The sequence below is a fragment of the Lipophrys pholis genome, assembly GCF_963383615.2.
Source record: "Lipophrys pholis genome assembly, chromosome: 17".
Taxonomy (NCBI): Eukaryota; Metazoa; Chordata; class Actinopteri; order Blenniiformes; family Blenniidae; genus Lipophrys; species Lipophrys pholis.
The window spans coordinates 12,355,010-12,372,531 of NC_137643.1; the positions used below are offsets into that span (position 1 = coordinate 12,355,010).

Genomic DNA, 17,522 nt, shown 5'->3' on the forward strand with positions numbered 1-17,522 from the left:
AAAAACACCTGACATGTTTGCTGTGTTAGTGTATTTCTTAAAGTGTGAACACTGCCATCTTAAGGCACACCTAACCAACATGGACTCAGTTCAGTTTGGTATATTGGAGTCTTAACACAGCATGGACCAAACACAGGATGTGAAAGGTTTTACAACAGCTGTAACAATCATGATGAATGGACTTTAGAGACTTCACTTACGCAGCACATTTTATCGCTTGAGCAGTTGCAAGTCTTGGGACCGTTTTTGTATGTTGTGTCACGTTCAACCAATCAATCATACCCTCAGAACAGCACTGGTGACAGCTGCCATGTAAAGTTCTCCTACAGTCTACCAAGAGAAATCCAAGGTTCAGTGTCTTGCAAAAGATTTTGATACATGAATAAGTGGATTGGTGGTCAAACGGCCCACCTTTGGAGTGGAAGACAACCTGCCTTGCCAACTGACCAACGGGCATCTTTATTAGATGTCTGTAACGAAAGAAGTTCTGCACTGTTTTGACTAATTTCTACATTTTGAAGCAGTCGGTGAGTTCCGAACTGAACAGAAAACTCACAGGAATCATCCGACTAAGGTTGCATTGAGCTCACAAAGCATCATTGTTACAGAGGTTATATTAGAGACAAAAGATACAAAACAAGAGCTGTTTAGCATGACTTTTGTTTCCAACTCCAAAGTTTTAAATATCAACTTGAACATATAGCAAACAGAACTCAGGTACAAACTTTTTTTTGCCCCCAAACTTAAGCATGAACTCTTTAATAGTGTTGGTGATTTTGTAATTATTAAATCTCAAACAGAAGAACATGTTGCACAATTTGTTTCTGTTGCAGGGATGTTTTCAAGGAGCTCTTTCACTGAGGGCCACATACATGCTGCAGGGCCATTCACTAAAAATGAACCGCAGGCCACAGTTAGCTTCTGGGCTGTAGTTTCAACCCTTCAGCTGCAGCATAACATAACACTGCATGCTGGACAACACATTTGGCTGGAGAGTCTCTCGATCAGCCCATATTGAGCAGTTCATTTAAACAAGCTGTGTGCTAATGGGTTTTTAAGGCTTTCAAGTCACTGAGTACAGACAGTACCTTCTCTAAGGATTTCAAATAAGCTCCAACAAGCGTGCCAACAAATGGTATTTTAGACCAAGTTAATTTCTCATTATGTCTCTTTTTTTTTTTTTGGTGATGTGTGGGTTACTATTTGTTAATTAGGCTGCATTGGAATTTAAGCTCACGATATTAATATAAGTATTACATAGGCAAATTATTGCACATTAATCAAAGTCATATACCACCAATGTTCTGCAGTGTTTCAAATGTACATTTTGCAGACCCCTGAGAAATTACCTTCAATATTAAGAGATTACAAGATGATAAAAGATGTGTCATGAATGAGGAGGACCCACATTTGTAAAGATTGAAATGACACGAAACCACTCTAGACGGGATTTTTAATGACTGAATTTCTACATTTCTCATCACACCAGATAGCAGATGTTTCTTGTAACATGATACTTCCTGGATGTGTTTGTAGTGTGCGTATTTTTCACTTCAGGCCACTGACCAGTGTCGCCCTTATAGAAGAGCCCATGTTGATGAAATATTGCCCAATGTGAACGTTTCTCCCCAGGGTTTCTGCCCCTCTGTCTCCTGCCTCTTTCGCTCTTTGTCAGCTATACTAGGCCAGTTAACAGTAATTATGAGGTTTCTCGTTAATTAGCGAGGAGCACCCAGCTGTTTCAGCCCCACAAGACATCAGGCCTTCAGCGCACACACTCAAAACACATGAGCACACCCAGCCATAGACACAGACTTGCGCACACACCTGGGGGAGTCTTGGTAAAATGTCAGGACTGTTCAGATTGTAATTACAGGGAGATTTGCTGTCTCTTTCACAAAGCCGATATAAACCACCTAACTGGCGCACGCACGCACGCACGCACGCACGCACGCACGCACGCACGCACGCACACACACACACACACACACACACACACACACACACACACACACACACACACACACACACACACACACACAGCACATGATCATTCCCAAGCTGTGACACCCTAAACTTTTCCAGAAAACCAATACTCATATTTGCACACACCATAATAAAGGTGATTCAATATGAATTGAAACAATCTTTTTTTTGGCTTCTCAAAAGTGTTGAATGTTTTTCAAATTGTGTAGGCCCTTGTGTGCATTGAGCTGGTTTCCACCAAAGTGTGCCATGGCATCTGTCACCAGGATGTTAGTAGCAGATCCTTTAAGTCATGCAAGTTGCAAGGTGGGGTCTTCATGGATCAGACTTGTTTGATTAGCACATCCCGCAGATGCTCGACTGGATTTAGATGTGTGGAATCCAGAGGCCGAGCCAACACATCTAACAGGTTGTTATGTTTCTCAGATTATTCCTGATCCATTTGTGCTTTGTGCCAGGGTGAAATGTGCTGCAGAAAAAGCCCATTGACATCACATGAAGGGGTGCGCTTGGCCTGCAATGATTCTTAGGAAGGTGGAACACGATAAATTACATCTACATGAATGGCGGGACCCAAGATTTCCCAGAAAATATTGCCATCGAGCTGCTTCCACCAGCCTGCTCTCTTCATATTGTTCAATCTGGTTCCCTGTGTTCTTCTGGAAAGCCACTCACCCTCTCTGATTGTCAAGTCCCCATTGTTGGCACGTTCTATGGTGGACAGGGATCAGCATGAAAACCCTGACTGGTCTGCAGCTATGCAGAGCCACCAGCACCAACATGATTCACTATATGTTCTGGGCCTTTTTATCAGTGTAACGTTTGATAGCAGTTTGAGCTGCAGCAGCTTTGAACCATATGAACAAGCCTCAGCTGCTCGTGTGTATGAATGAGCTTGACTGCTTTTCCTTCTTCTTTAGGCCTCTATCAACATATACTGACCACTGCAGACCGGAAACACCCCAAGCAATTTTGCAGATGCTTCAAGCAAGTCATCTTGCCATCATAATGTGGCCGTTGTCATAGAAACTCAAATCCTTACACTTGTCCATGCATCCCTTCTTTCTGCTGCTGAACTTTAAGTACAAAATGTTCACTTGCCCTAACACTGTATATCTAACCCACTTGTAGGTTACATCATATTGGGATTAACAGTGTGACATTATCTGAAACCAAGTAATGTGTCTATAAATGCTACATTCCCTAAAAACATGTACTGTGGGTCCCTGAGCAAGACCCTCGGTCCCCACGAGCTCCGCCCTGAGCGCTGCTCTGTGTGGATCCTCCCGACCGGTCATTCGGTCATAATTGCCCCATGGGTGTGGATTCAGCTATTAGACTTAAAATGTCCTTTCCAACATCTTTCTTAAGTCTACAAAGTGATTGACAAGATTTCTCCTATAAAACATGGTATTGTAAAGAGAAAAATATATCTATTTCACACTTCAGTAAGCACTATACTGTGGCATCAACAATAATGATCGCAGCATAAATGTAATACATTTTCTCTGCAGTGACAATCGCAAAATGTTGCCAGAAATTATTAAGCATTGCTCTCTCTTATAATTTGTAATCAATCTAAAGTAGAAACAGAGACAACAGCCAAATAACTGAACAACCACATAGCTTTAGTAGGAGGTCTGTGTGTGCGTGAGTGTGTGTGTGTGGGAGGGTGGATACAGATTAAGAGTTCAAGGCAGACTGCCGGCTGCTTTCTACATGTGTGTAAGGGTGTAGGAAAATCTGCGTCTGCGTGTGTGAATTGAATGCGATCTTGGCAGGTTCCTAAAAGCCTGCTGAGCTGTGAAGAGGAGGTGCGATTATAATTTCAGCACCCAACTGTTTCCACTGTAGTTACATTAGTACTTAGTACCTGCTTCACCTATTTCCCCCCGGTGCTCTTATTCATAACTCTTCCCTCCAGAGGCACAGACAGCAACATCAGGGGTCAATTTGCTTCTATCTCTACCGAATTAAAGTGGAGACCACCTCAGCTATCAGCGAGCCCACCCGAAGCACGGTTCACTCGCTGAAGATTATTGTACGAAATTTATTTTTAAATGAGATCTGTAAATTTACAGTCCTACCGCTTACCATATTAGCACTAGAATTTAATCTTGCCCCACTGCTGCAATCACCATTTTCATTTGATTAGAAGTAGTATTTCCACATTGTGATTTGTCTTTCCTGAATGATTGGCCTTTTTTAGGATTGTACAAAGTTAGCAGAGTGTTTTACACGTAAGCACTCAAAGGCTGGACTCCTCTGGTTGACTACGGATTTTCTAAATGTTCATCAAATACAGTAAGATCTCTACAGGATCCATATTGAAAACAAGGTTTATGGACTGGTCATAGATAACTGGGAGTATTTATACAAAGCTTTTTATTTCTTTTTTTTTATTTCTTTTTTTTCCTTATCAGTACAAAATGTAGTGTAGAATGAATAAATTCCTCAAGCAAACAAACTGAGGAAAGAGTGCTGTTTATCAAAATCACTCTTCAGCTTGTCCATTAAGTCTGATGGACTAAAACGTTAAGTGCACGATCAAGTTGTCATGACGATCATTCAAGACTACCCATAATGTAACTTTCTGGAAAAGCATTGTGAGGGCATGCAGGCTGGGTTGTTTCATGCTCAGTTCACCGGTAAAGAAAATGAACAAACCAGCAGATCCAACCTGACAACTGCATTATGTTCAGACACATCAGCAAACGGCCAAACGGATGGATGGATTGATGGACACGAGTACCTGAGCCTGTTCTACTGGGAATACGCTTGTCAATCAGAAGCCTCAAAGGATTTGGCTTCATACAATATTTAGTGAAATCCCGATGCCTTTTCTAAACTACTGGGCATGACGAAGAGAATGTTATGTTTGCCAATGGATTCTCAGAAGTCTGTGGTTCAAGGGGAGACGCTTCATGAGCTCACGTTCAAGTAACGCTCCATCCCGGTGCCTTAAGTAGAGAGACTGCAAATCAGCAGGAATGTAACATTTCCAACAGCAAATAAATGCCCTCTTCTGTGAAACCAAATGTGACAGCGTGTTCCCTCAAATGCTCAAGGCCCACATGACAATCAGACACACTTTCATAATATAGTCTACAAGCCCGAGTTCACTCACAGTTCAAAAAGAACATGTTGTCACATCATTCCCTCATTTCCAATGTAACTACCTTTTGAAGTGAATTATCCTGCATCTAAGCACTTAATTTAGTCAGGTACTATATTCCAAATATTATTTTCTTGTTATTTGCAGAGATCATAGATATTAAAGCGCAATACTTGCTGCATTATTGGAGGTTCCTTCAGATTTAGTTTTGATTTTCTGGTTTTGTTCATACTGAACTACTCCTTGATTCCCCAAACAGTTGGGGTTGACGGTTGCCACCAATGTATGTGACTTAGCGAGAGTTTCCTTTTCACCTTTGCTCGCTCATGTTTTGATTTTTTTCTCTCAGCATGTTATTTTAATGTTTTATGACCATGAACCAACTGAAACCATAGCAATTTACAAAAATAATGAGTTGATTTCAAATGGAAATAAATAAAATATAAAGTTGTGCTGCAAAGTGCAAATAGCCGAACACCAGCAAAATGATTAAAAGATTCTGTACTCATGTGTGACAAAAACTCTGTGTTTCTGCAATTAAACGAGAATAATTAGAGGTATTACAATGTAAGTAAAAAAGGGAAATTTCTGAGTAGAACACATCAACATTAGAAATAATGCAGACATTGATGTTAACAATATCAGTTTTGCAAAACTCAATGGTAGCATTGATTATTTCAAGAATAATTAGGTTATAACTCTTCAACAAACCTATACAGCATTCATTCATTGGCTTGTATCATTTGTTTTGATTCATTCATGTATTTCTTTTCATACTGATGCCTTCCAGTCTATTTATGTATTTGTTTTTTTAATTTGAGTTAAGCATGTTATGCATACGCTCTAACAATAAACTATGTTTTTGTTATGTACTAGAACTTGTTTAAAAATGTGTACAACAAAATCTCATGGATTTAAATGAATTCACCGGTTCTATATCGTTCCTGAGCAAACAAAACTATATGTCTCATAATGTCAGAAGTAGGTTTGGTACACGTGACGTCTGACATGATCTGAAAAGTACACAGCGTTGTGTAGATCACTTTGACTATCTCAAGGTAATACATATCATCAATCTGAGTTACTGCCCCTCATGACCGAACAGGACAGATTAGTAAGAACCTCATAGCCAACACATAAATCCACATGCGCAGCCTTTTTATGGTAAGACCGACCTCTTCTGCTCGACACGAAAAAGAATAATTCGCTTTTCCGTTGATCACGAGTTATCTATTAGCATTTCATCCTCTATAAATAACACAAGTGGTGACAAAGGTGACAGTGGTTCGACCTGTGGCCTGTCAGTAGATCATTTTGTCCAAAGCAGTGCAACGCACCGTGCTCCCCAAATTTATCAAGCTCCAATTAACAGTGTCTCACGCACATCTGGAGGACAAACGAACAAGTTCACGAATGTAATCCAAATAATCCATAATCCTCTTCAGTTTCATTATGTCGGACAACAGCTTTAATTGAAAACATGAAATACACAGCAGAACTAAGTTAATAGCTTAAACAGACCAATGAGTAGCTAAATGTGTGCAGTCACTTAAAGTAAAATGCTGCATGCATCTGCAAAGGGCACCGAATTAATATTTAAAACTTGCCGTCTGGGGTTTCTTCTTCTGGTGAGCTTGTAAAGTGTGATGCCAAGGCTAACTGCACAATCAAGACGACCCTCATTTAGATTCTTTTGACGTGTTGCTGTTTACTTGAGTGACTCCTGATTGTGTAAGTGGTCAAAGTATTGCAGATAAAAGTAAAAGGGCCTTGAGAGTGTGGTTTCTCATCACAATGCAGTTTTCTAAATGCTTTCAGCCACACAAATGAGTTAGCCTGTTTCCATTTGGCCTTGTATGTAGCTCGATTCATTTCCATCTTATTTCCAGCAAACGTGGCATCCAACCATTGCTATCAGAAGAGAAGTATCAGAAACATGTCATGTAACTTTGAATCTTATACATTAAAGGAATGACCAGCAGCCTCTCGGTTTGCACTGGACTCTGGTGTCATCACCCCTTTTTTTCCTGTTTTCTCTGCTCTAAATGTGAAATTAAAAAAGACAACAACAAAAAATAAATAAATAAATGAAGGAAACCGCCGCCTGCACAGAACAAACCTTTTACCTCAGACGGAAAACTGCTTGGTGATCTTCTTTGGACCTCGGCTTTGATAGGTTGCCAAGAAAATGTTTTTAGTCGGACCTGATCAGCTGTGTGAAGCCAAAAGTAGCTTCCTTTGAACACGGTGACCTTGGTGACACACATGCAGTCCACTATTCCTTGTGGTCTATTGGATTTTAATTCTGTTGATTTCTGCTCAGTGAAGGCACAATTCTGATCCAATGACTCAATGTCTTTTATCTTCCAATCCCTTTTATCCTTTTATCGTTCTGTTTCTTTTGAACCAAGAAACTCATTTCAGCTCAAATTCACTTGGACACTGACTCGTTGCTTCTTTTGTTTGTGTGATGATATACTGTGAATTACCTCAAGCAGTTTGAAGGTGACAATATCACACACTACATGGATGTTGTTTGATAATATTTTTAGCGTTTCTTTTCTTTTTCTGCAGCATGACTCAAATGTCATTGTGTTTTATTAGGCTATAGTGAAAACTAACATTAGCTTACATTGCTCTGTGTTTTGAAAACATGCTGACACAAAGTATAAACTTGTTCAGAAAATAACAAAATCTACAGGAATGTTCATTGTCTTAACATATTGATATTTTGTCAAAATATTATTTTAATGTTAAGTGAGCTGAAATGGACCTTTTGGAAGCAAAAAATGTTTTAATAAAAATAAATCCCAAATAACAACACTTTACATGCCACATTAAAAAAAGTATATATATATATATATATATATATATATATATATATATATATATATATATATATATATATATTCATTTTTCTTTTTTTTCTTTTAAGGTAAAGTGGATATATAGGAATGAGGCCTTTGCCAAAAAAAATGGATATGGCCTTCGATTAGCAACAAAATTACAATTAGGTTGCTTGTTATGCCTTTGAAGCCAAGAAAGCACTTAACTACAGTCTTATTTTTAGAAAAATTACAAAAACTCAAGAGTAGCATTGGTGCCCACAACCTCGGTAAAGTGTATTGAAGCAGTCTTGCCAAAAATAAAAACCATCTTTGGTTAAATCCTGATGGACTTGCACTCACATTGGGAATATAAGAATGTTACCTTATGCTGCAAATTATTTGCAAGCCGAGTTACATTCCGGGCCAACTACAGTGGTTTTGATTAATCTTTAAAAGAGATCTAAGATCTAAAACTGTTCTACCGAGTATTTTTGTACGATTTCTTTCAATAACATGGACACATAAAAGTATACAATGATCAAACATAACTTCATGACCACTAATTGACACAGCAAGTGAACCTTTTGTCCTCAAAATTGATGTATTAGAAGCAGGTAGAAAGGGATTCAAGCGATCTGTGATGACTGAACGACTGAGTCACAGCATTTCAAAAAGTGCAGCTCTTGTCTGCAAAGGTCAGTACAAATCAAAAGTGGTCCAATGAAGAAAACAAAGAGAACAGGGTCATAGGTGGCCAGGGTTCATTGGTTCGCATGCTGACATATCCGTGCCTCATACCAAGGCCCATGCCTTAATGAGTCTTTAAAGACAAGTGGTCATACTGTTATGGCTAGTTGGTGTCTGCAGCATTAATAAGAGGGACCAGTTCAATTGTCACTCAGCAATTTGTATTTGCATTTCTTTGTGTTAAATCTGGCCAGTCATCTCTGCTTTTCTGTCAGTGTCAATGGAAACACAAAATGAATGATTACACAGGTGAGAAATATCTTCTGGTGAGACAAATACATTTAACACGGGGGAGATGACAGAATGGGAGTATGCGTGTTCTGGTGTCACAATTGGTTGTGGTCATGCAGTTAAGCATCTGCTCGCTGTCTAACCCAGTGACCCCGAGTGAGCGAGGCACGGAAGCAGCAAGGGAGAGAGAGCGAGAGAGAGAGAGAGAGAGAAAGAGGTAGGGTCATTGTGTGAGAGGAACAGACGGCCAGGGTCAAAGATCGAAGCGTTTACTGTTGTCCACTGCAACACCCTTCTGAGTTGTTATCAGAAAACTGCATTCAGAGAACTGCTTGCTGCCACCTCTAGTCCTTAATTTCTAAAATGGAAATATTTAAAACCCTTTTTTTTTATATATATATATATATATTTTTTCACATTCAGATTTCAAAAACCATGAGCCCAGTTTGAGTTTCCTCAACGCAGGTAATGCGGTACATACATTCATCATCAGCAACTATAACTTGGTTGGCTCTGGCTAGTATATCTGCCTGACTTATTGAGGTGTCTTTTTTTTAAGCATGCTCACAACGACTGAAGCACAGATGTCTTTGAAAACAACAATTTTAGGGAAGGTGCACACTAAATACTGCTGCAAAAAGAAGGCTTCTGGGATCCCAGTGTAATTGTTTGGCCATACAGTCTCTTTAGAGTGATTTTATTGCCTACTAGTGTTGTATGGAGCTACATTGTTCACCAACATTATGACTGATGAGAGGGTAGGCAATTAAAAATGGAAGGGAGACAAAGGAGAGGCAAGAAGAGAAGAGAGGAGATGTTAGGTAAGCAGGTGACAGCAGTCGCCTCCAGCTGTGAACTGAGTGCGCCCAGAAACAGCCTGACAGGGCCTGCTGGGGAAATGGGTCTTCTCTGGGAATAAATTCGACAAGCACACACGTGCACGTGCGCTCACACTGCCTGAGAGTAGTGCCACGCACACGGAGAAGCACGCCACATATACAGAGTGAACAACAGTACAAAAAGGCTCCCAAGGTGCAAGACTCAGACAGGAAATACATCATCAGTCAGAAAGAAATGCATCACCCTGCAGAGGTAGGAGACTTTGTACCAATAAAAGATGGGTGAAAGGGTACTGATACATGCAAACACAACTAATGTGTTGGATAATTATCATGAACTATACACACAAAGTAAAAATAGATGCGTTTGGTGGATTATTTTTTGAAACAATGCTTCTTGGCAATCAACCTCACACCACTGGAAAGCCTGATCATTCCCTTTCATTTGGTGCCACATTTGAAGGAAACATACATTTCTAGGATAGCAACTATGTGGGTTGCACCCATGAAAAATATATTCTCTGCCAAACAGATTTTCTTTGCTGTTGGTATTGATTCTTGTTCTGAGCTTCTGGCACCCCCAGATGTCTATCACCGGGTGTCTGATTGGCACTTCTCAATGCAGAGAAAGATCGAGATGAGACTCTGCAACCAGTGGGAATCCCAGAGCTGCACAGGCTAGGAATGGACTGTAACCCCATGATGACAATGCTCTCCACCGCAGAGCAGGTTTTATCAGAGGCCATCTCTAGATTTGGGGAGTGGGGATGATGAGATAGCCTGCTTGTCCTGACCTCAACCCCACTGAACACTTGTGGGCCCGATGTTTGTGCCAGAGCAAGCGATGTCACAATGGTGGCTGAAGAATGGGAAACCATCCCAGAGCATTGTTTGAGCAGGCTGGTGACTGTCACAAGCCCAGTGACCACCATGAGGGGAAGCTACCAGGCTGCTGTGACTGTGTCTTACACTACTCACTACTGATGCTTCCGTTTGATAAATTAATAAACTGTTAGATTTAAAATATGTCCCGTTTCCTCAGACTTCAATTGCCAACCCAGCAAACATCAAACAGGAGTCAACGGTGAAGGAAAGCTGTCCAGAAGTGATGGCAGGAAAAAAATGTTTTCGCTTTTTTTTTTTTTTCATGTACACAACCGACAAACTCAGCTTGACTGCTCATCCAACAAATGCATGTTTGTTCCTGCATGTTCCTAAAAGTGACATAAACAAGATCTACAAATGTGTAACTGTGCTGAGAAGCACAGTGACAACAGTAATCTACAGAACACGTGTTGACTTATTTATATTTTACTTTAAATACTAAATGTCTTGCTTGTATAAAGAGATGTGCTCTGTTTTCCTATCTAGAAAAAACAAATCCTAGTGGATCATTTCAGAAAAAGGGCACTGAATTAACATAATGAATACAATACACTTCTCATGAGCATAACCTCATGGGGCGATGAGCAAGTGAGATTGTGTGCTTGTTTGTGTGTGTCGTCTACTGGCAGCTATGTTTCTTTGGGTTTGGGGCTCATGGGTATAACTGTCATCACAAAGCAGGTTTAAATACACACACATGCACAAACTCACCCGCTGCTACTTCATTTTCCCTGTTTGTCTTCTAATTCACAACAGTATCCAGTGGGATATACATGTGTTTTTTATGTGTTTCTTTATGAGTAGAGATTATGGTTTGTAATATGAGTGATATATAATACTTCCAGATACACTAATTAGATGGAAGGCAGCACTTTTCATTGTGTCATAAATAGATTAACTTTCATTTATATATGAGGCTGACATAAATGCTGAAAAAATTAGATTGTTCCAGCTGACAGCCCTGAATGTGTTTAGGTTCACAGAGGGTCCATCTGTGCAGAGAAGTTTTCTACCCCTTTAGAAACCACAGGGTTTTTTTTTTTCCCACCACAATTAAATAAACATTAAAATAACTGCTCTGTTTCATAAAAAAATAGATGAATTACAGGAGAGCTTGAAAACTAAACAACAAAACAAAATGACTGTAGCTGCTAAGGAATGAGTCCCTCAAGGCCCCATGTGTCGTCTTTTACAACTGCGTCCATACCAAAATTAATCGTGATGTTTTCTCACACCTACATCGACACAAACTGTGTATTAGATTTCTTAAAAATGGCTGCATGATTTATGAATGCATCAGCTGAGGTTCACTGTCAGTAGAAGTCCAATTACCTTTCTTTTATGCAGTGAAAAGAATATTCAGGCCATACTTTAAAACAAATGCTCAGTGGAGGTATATTAGTGTTGTTAGACATAAAGTATTAAAACTAGTCTCTGTAAACACATCTGAAAACGAGCGAGAATGAAAATGAGAGTTAAATTACAATTTCTTATTCTAAATCATGAATAGCTTTAATTGATAAAGCCCATCGTTAGCAATTCCATTAATTAAAGCTTATTATCATATTCATGAGTGTGATCATTGCCGGCACATCATTTACTAGTTATTACCTGCAACCGTGTTCCCTGACTGAACATGCATCACATTCAATCACTAAGGCCAATACATGATCATTTGCCTGTCTGAGCTGAACATGAAATAAAATATTCAGATGAACCACTTAATCAAGATTTCTGAATCATTGTTGATTATGTTGTTGCTGTTTTTGCAGCTATTCCAGGAATAAATGATTGCTGTTTTGTGAGATCCATGCAAGCATATGTATACCACCTACAGATACTTCTCCTGAACCAATATCACAGTGCATAACCCTCACTTCGACTCTTTCCTTAAGTCGAACCTATTTGTATCCCAGTTAGTAAACATAGTGCGGTCGTGCAATTTGACTCTTTACAAGGTAAAGTATGGACAACGGCTCATTGCGTTTGCAGTTTCAAACCAACAGAAAAAGAACATAACACACATACATTGCATAGACATACAATAACCTCCTGAACTGAAACCCAATTTACTAATTTTGAACCATTATCGCTTCATTGCCATGACACTTTAAGGCTTGGGTTGCGGGGGTTTTGTGATGAACACACTTTGCTTTCATGAAGATAATGACCAGCCTTATTATTTTTCACTCCTGTGCTCCACTGCCACTGTTCTTGAGGAAATCTCATGTCAGCTGCTGTATGTATTTTCCCCACAGAACAGCAGACAGTCATTAAGGGCATCAGTATCTTTCTCAAGGACGGCCTGACGGGGACAGACTCTGGCTGTCACCAGGGACTGAACCTTTGACCGATTCGGCTGTTTATATGTCTAGAAATTCTTCCTTCTCCTCCTATAGATACTATTTCCTTCCTCTGTTTTAATGAAATATCTCCTTATATACTCTCAATGTGGTATGTTATTTTCACATAGATTATCAGGCGCGTACACACACACACACACACACACACACACACACACACACACACACACACACACACACACACACACACACACACACACACACACACACACACACACACACACACACACACACACACACACACACACACACACACACACACACACACACGGGGCACCAGCTCTGGTTATGATTCTGTCCGTCTTTGTTAATTTCTAATCTGTCTTTCTCAAAATGCATCAGAGAGAATGTGTGTGTGTGTGTGTGTGTGTGTGTGTGTGTGTGTGTGTGTGTGTGTGTGTGTGTGTGTGTGTGTGTGTGTGTGTGTGTGTGTGTGTGCGTGTGTGTGTGTGTACCCTATTACTGTGCACATGTGTTTGTCAGGCACACCCTGAGGGTAACACATGCTATCTTGGTGGAACCAACATATTTCAGTGTATTTATAAGTGTGTGCGTGTGTGTGTGTGTGTGTGTGTGTGTGTGTGTGTGTGTGTGTGTGTGTGTGTGTGTGTGTGTGTGTGTGTGTGTGTGTGTGTGTGTGTGTGTGTGTGTGTGTGTGTGTGTGTGTGTGTGTGTGTGTGTGCCCTATTCAACATGTTCATGTCATGTCTACTTCTAATCATCTTTGAAATAATGAAGAGTCTATGGAGGACTGACAGATTGTCTGAGTGAGTGTCTGTGTATCTTTGACAGGAAGACATGCAAAGTGGGAGCCAGAAAGGACACAAGTCACCGTTCAGTTTACTGAAAAACACTTTTTTTTGTTTTGGTAGGGGGGGTAGTCTCCAGAGTAGTTACTGCAATGCAATCATGTTATATAGCAGATGCATTCCATGGAATTGGAAGAAAAACAAGTGATTAAAAAAAATATATATATTTGAGTAACAAGAGAAATATACTCAGTTTCAATTTCTTGAAATATAATCCATTGCAGCATTGCATTTAGTGATGGCTCTAGCAGAAAGCCACAGCATTTTTGTATTTAATTATAATGAATGATTAAACCAATTATACTCATGACACCATTCTGAACACACATTTGCAGTAAAGCTTGGAGGAAAAGAGTGATTGTATATAAAACGCTGTTATGGATCCACGGGGCCCAGGAACAGCTGGAACTTCTAACTAGGAGACTTCCTTTGTTCCAATTTGCATGGCAAAATTATCACTTCTCTATATTTAACAAGCCTGTTGATAGTAGAGACAGCTCAATATGTGCAGGCTGACGTTTACAAAACCATACTATGTAAATTTAAAATGCATGTCATTCTGTGGCACTCAAGCTATTTGAAAATGTGCCATTTAGGTGGCAACTTGTGAGAAGGAATTTTAAATGTTCCTTGCAAAAAGAGAAAACACACATGAAGGAGTAACCACATTGCATATATGCCTATAACAATCAATGAGAGACACAGACCTGGCAATACTAATGGATAGTAGAAAACAGAAAGAACGAAGTAGAGGAGGCAGATGTGAGATGCAAGAAAAATTTTAATTATAATTAACTCTTGGTGTATGTCAGCGGGAAAGAGGAAGGATGAGAAAAGACTAGGAACTGGATTTAGAGACAGGATTGTTAAGAGAGAAAAAAATGACAATGGAGCAGTCAGATAACAAAACCATAAACACAAACAACAAAACTCGTGCTTCATCACTGCTGACGAGTCTCTGTACAGCGTCTGGTAACTAGAACGGTAACACTGATGTACTGAAGCTTTGAAGAAAGGTGAGAAAAGGGAAGTCGAGAGGGCAGGAATTCAATCAAAAAGAAAAAAAAAAAAAAAGCCAAAAGCAACACCTGCAACGGAAAGTCAATTCCTTCCTAATGCTGAAATGTGCATATTTCTGCAAAATGTTCAGTCACTTTTTGTCCAGTCTCTCAAATCTCTGCTCACAGCAGCTGAGGAGTGATTCTACTTCTTCACGTTTAAAACCAATCATGTGCTTGGTTAAATATGAAAACTTATCTACATGCACTTGGGGCATGATACAATATCCTTGATGTCAAAGCTAAAATCACAGAATGTCCTTTCCTAGCTGCTTGACTGTCACACTAATTCCAGCATGCAGACAGGAGCAGAGGGATGTGGGAGTCATAGGAAGGTGTTGCACCTTCACCACCACCGTACAGCTGTCTTACTTTCCTACCATTTGTCTTCCTCTAAGTCTCACCTGCCCTTTGCTGCCCCCCCACCCCCACCCCACACACACACACACACACAAACCCCTCCCTCTGCTGCTCTCTCTGTAAGTCCGAAGTATTTATATGATTAAGAGGCTGACTCTGTGACAGACACACATCTTCCTCCCTGAGAAACCAGTCATAAGCCACAGGATTAAATGTGTGTTAGAGAGTCTGTGTGGCACTCATGTTCAGTGTGTGAGCGCTCGTCTGACTCAGTGTGCATACAGTGTGTTAATAATCCAAATGTGTGTGCATCTGTTACGGGGGAACATGGACAAAAAACAAAGTTCCACCAGTTCTCACTGGTAAGATGTAATATCGATTGTGCATAAAATATCAATTGATAACTGACAGATGAGAATGATCACCAAAACATTCAACCAGTAACTAACACAGATAAATGATTAGTAGTGGCACATTAATGGACAACATCAATCAATGACTTATAATCAGCATCAGGGCTGTAGACTGCTCCAATCAATCTCTGATATCCAATGATGGGTTATAAAACCTGCCTGGACGACCACTTCACTGTGCCTGACAGCCTGCGCAATTTAACACTGATGACCAGCATTAAATTACTAGATGCTACCAGGGGATGACTGATAAATTTCAATTTAGCCATGTTGCAAGAACAAAGCACTACATTTCCACGGTTCGTCGATGTAAATTAAATTAGCTATTTTTAGCCTTCAGGGTTAATTGCATGGTCACATGCTAGAGACCAGCCTTTACAAAAACCCGCTGCAATTGCTTCGCCTACGGATGACCAGGAGTAGATTGCCCTGCTGTCTATTTGATAATTAGTGTCGATGATTGATCAATATTAGCCCTTTGATTGAGTTCTGATGAAATCCACATGGTCAGTAAATAACCTGCGATAGCACTGTGGCCATTCGGATAATCCAGATGGTGAGGGAAATTATAGATTTGGTGGAAATTTGAGCTTGAGAAGTTTGATACAGCTCACATTTTGAGCTCAGGATTGTTGCTAAACAAAGTCCAATCCCACTCATGTCAGGCAGAACGTTCTATTCTTCTGCTGCGTGTGCGCGTGCACGTGTGTGAATTTGCATGTTTGTTGAGTATATTAAGCCTCTGGAGCCACAGGACAAATCTGACAGTGGAAATGAAATGAAGAGAGGGAGCCTCGAGGAAAGATGAGCGCCAAGAAGAAATTATGAGCAGACGAGAGGAAATGTGAGAACGGAGGAGTGGGGGACAGGAGACGAGAAGAAGTGCAGAGGTGGAGTTAAGCTGAGCAAAGCCACAGGGAGGAGGGGAAAGCGGATGAAACAAAAAAAAAAAAAAGACGAAGTGGGGATCACAGACGAGAAGACAAACAGAGTACAAGTGCAAGAATTCTTCCTTATGTGGCACGGAAAACCTAAATGGAAGGATATATCTCAATAATGTGCAAAAATGGAGAAGAACAATTTTTATGGTGAAGTGGCAAATACACAAACCATATCGAGTGTTAAAACCTTCCACCAGATCTCTTAAATACTTGTACTTTTTTTTCTCACCTTGGGGTAGGACATACTGCTCAATCAAAACCCAGCATCAGTACAAAAAATGCTTCTTCTGTGGAAATGCTCAAACACTTTGTGTCACACACATTAGAAATTAATGTTTTTTGTCCACTAACTACGGCAGCATGTGGATCCATTACTGCCTCGTTCATTATTTCACCTTCACACGGCCTTTTAGAATAAAAGTCCATGCAATGATTGGTTACCTGCCAATGGCCAGTCGAGCAGACTAATCTACCAACCATAGCCAAAATGCAACAGGGCTTGGCTTGTGGCTGGTTTTAATTTTCCATCCCACTTTTAAAGCTCCGGCCCTCAAAATGTCACCATGGATCAAGGAGGCATGTAATTACACATTTATTTACTTTTTGTTCAGCCCCTATACTTTTAAAAGGAGGTGTTATTTGCCTGCCTGGCCAGCTTTTCCATCTACCTTTGGCTTTTTATTGATCTACATTTTTGCATTTAACTGGAACTTCTCTTTAGACAGCTTTAGATAAAAAAAAGTTTATTACATGTATAAAAAGTATAGATTTATATCTGACACTACAATGACTTTCACAGGTCAGACAGCCCTGAGGAGATCAATGCCAAGATCTGTGGCCCAAAGGTTTTAAAATTAGATCTCCTGTGCCTGAGGAAATTCCACCTTTTTTGTCTTTGTTCAGTCGACACCCTGCAAATCACAATCTCTCATCTGTCCATCAAAGTG

General features: G+C 40.1%; 1 protein-coding gene across 1 annotated transcript in view; it reads right to left on the bottom strand.

Moving 5' to 3' along the window:
- LOC308122805 (CUB and sushi domain-containing protein 3-like) overlaps window positions 1-17,522 on the bottom strand; it is a gene marked incomplete at both ends in the record, with an annotated part of 358,715 nt that overhangs the window by 339,986 nt on the left and 1,207 nt on the right. The gene's annotated exons all lie outside the window — the stretch shown is intronic.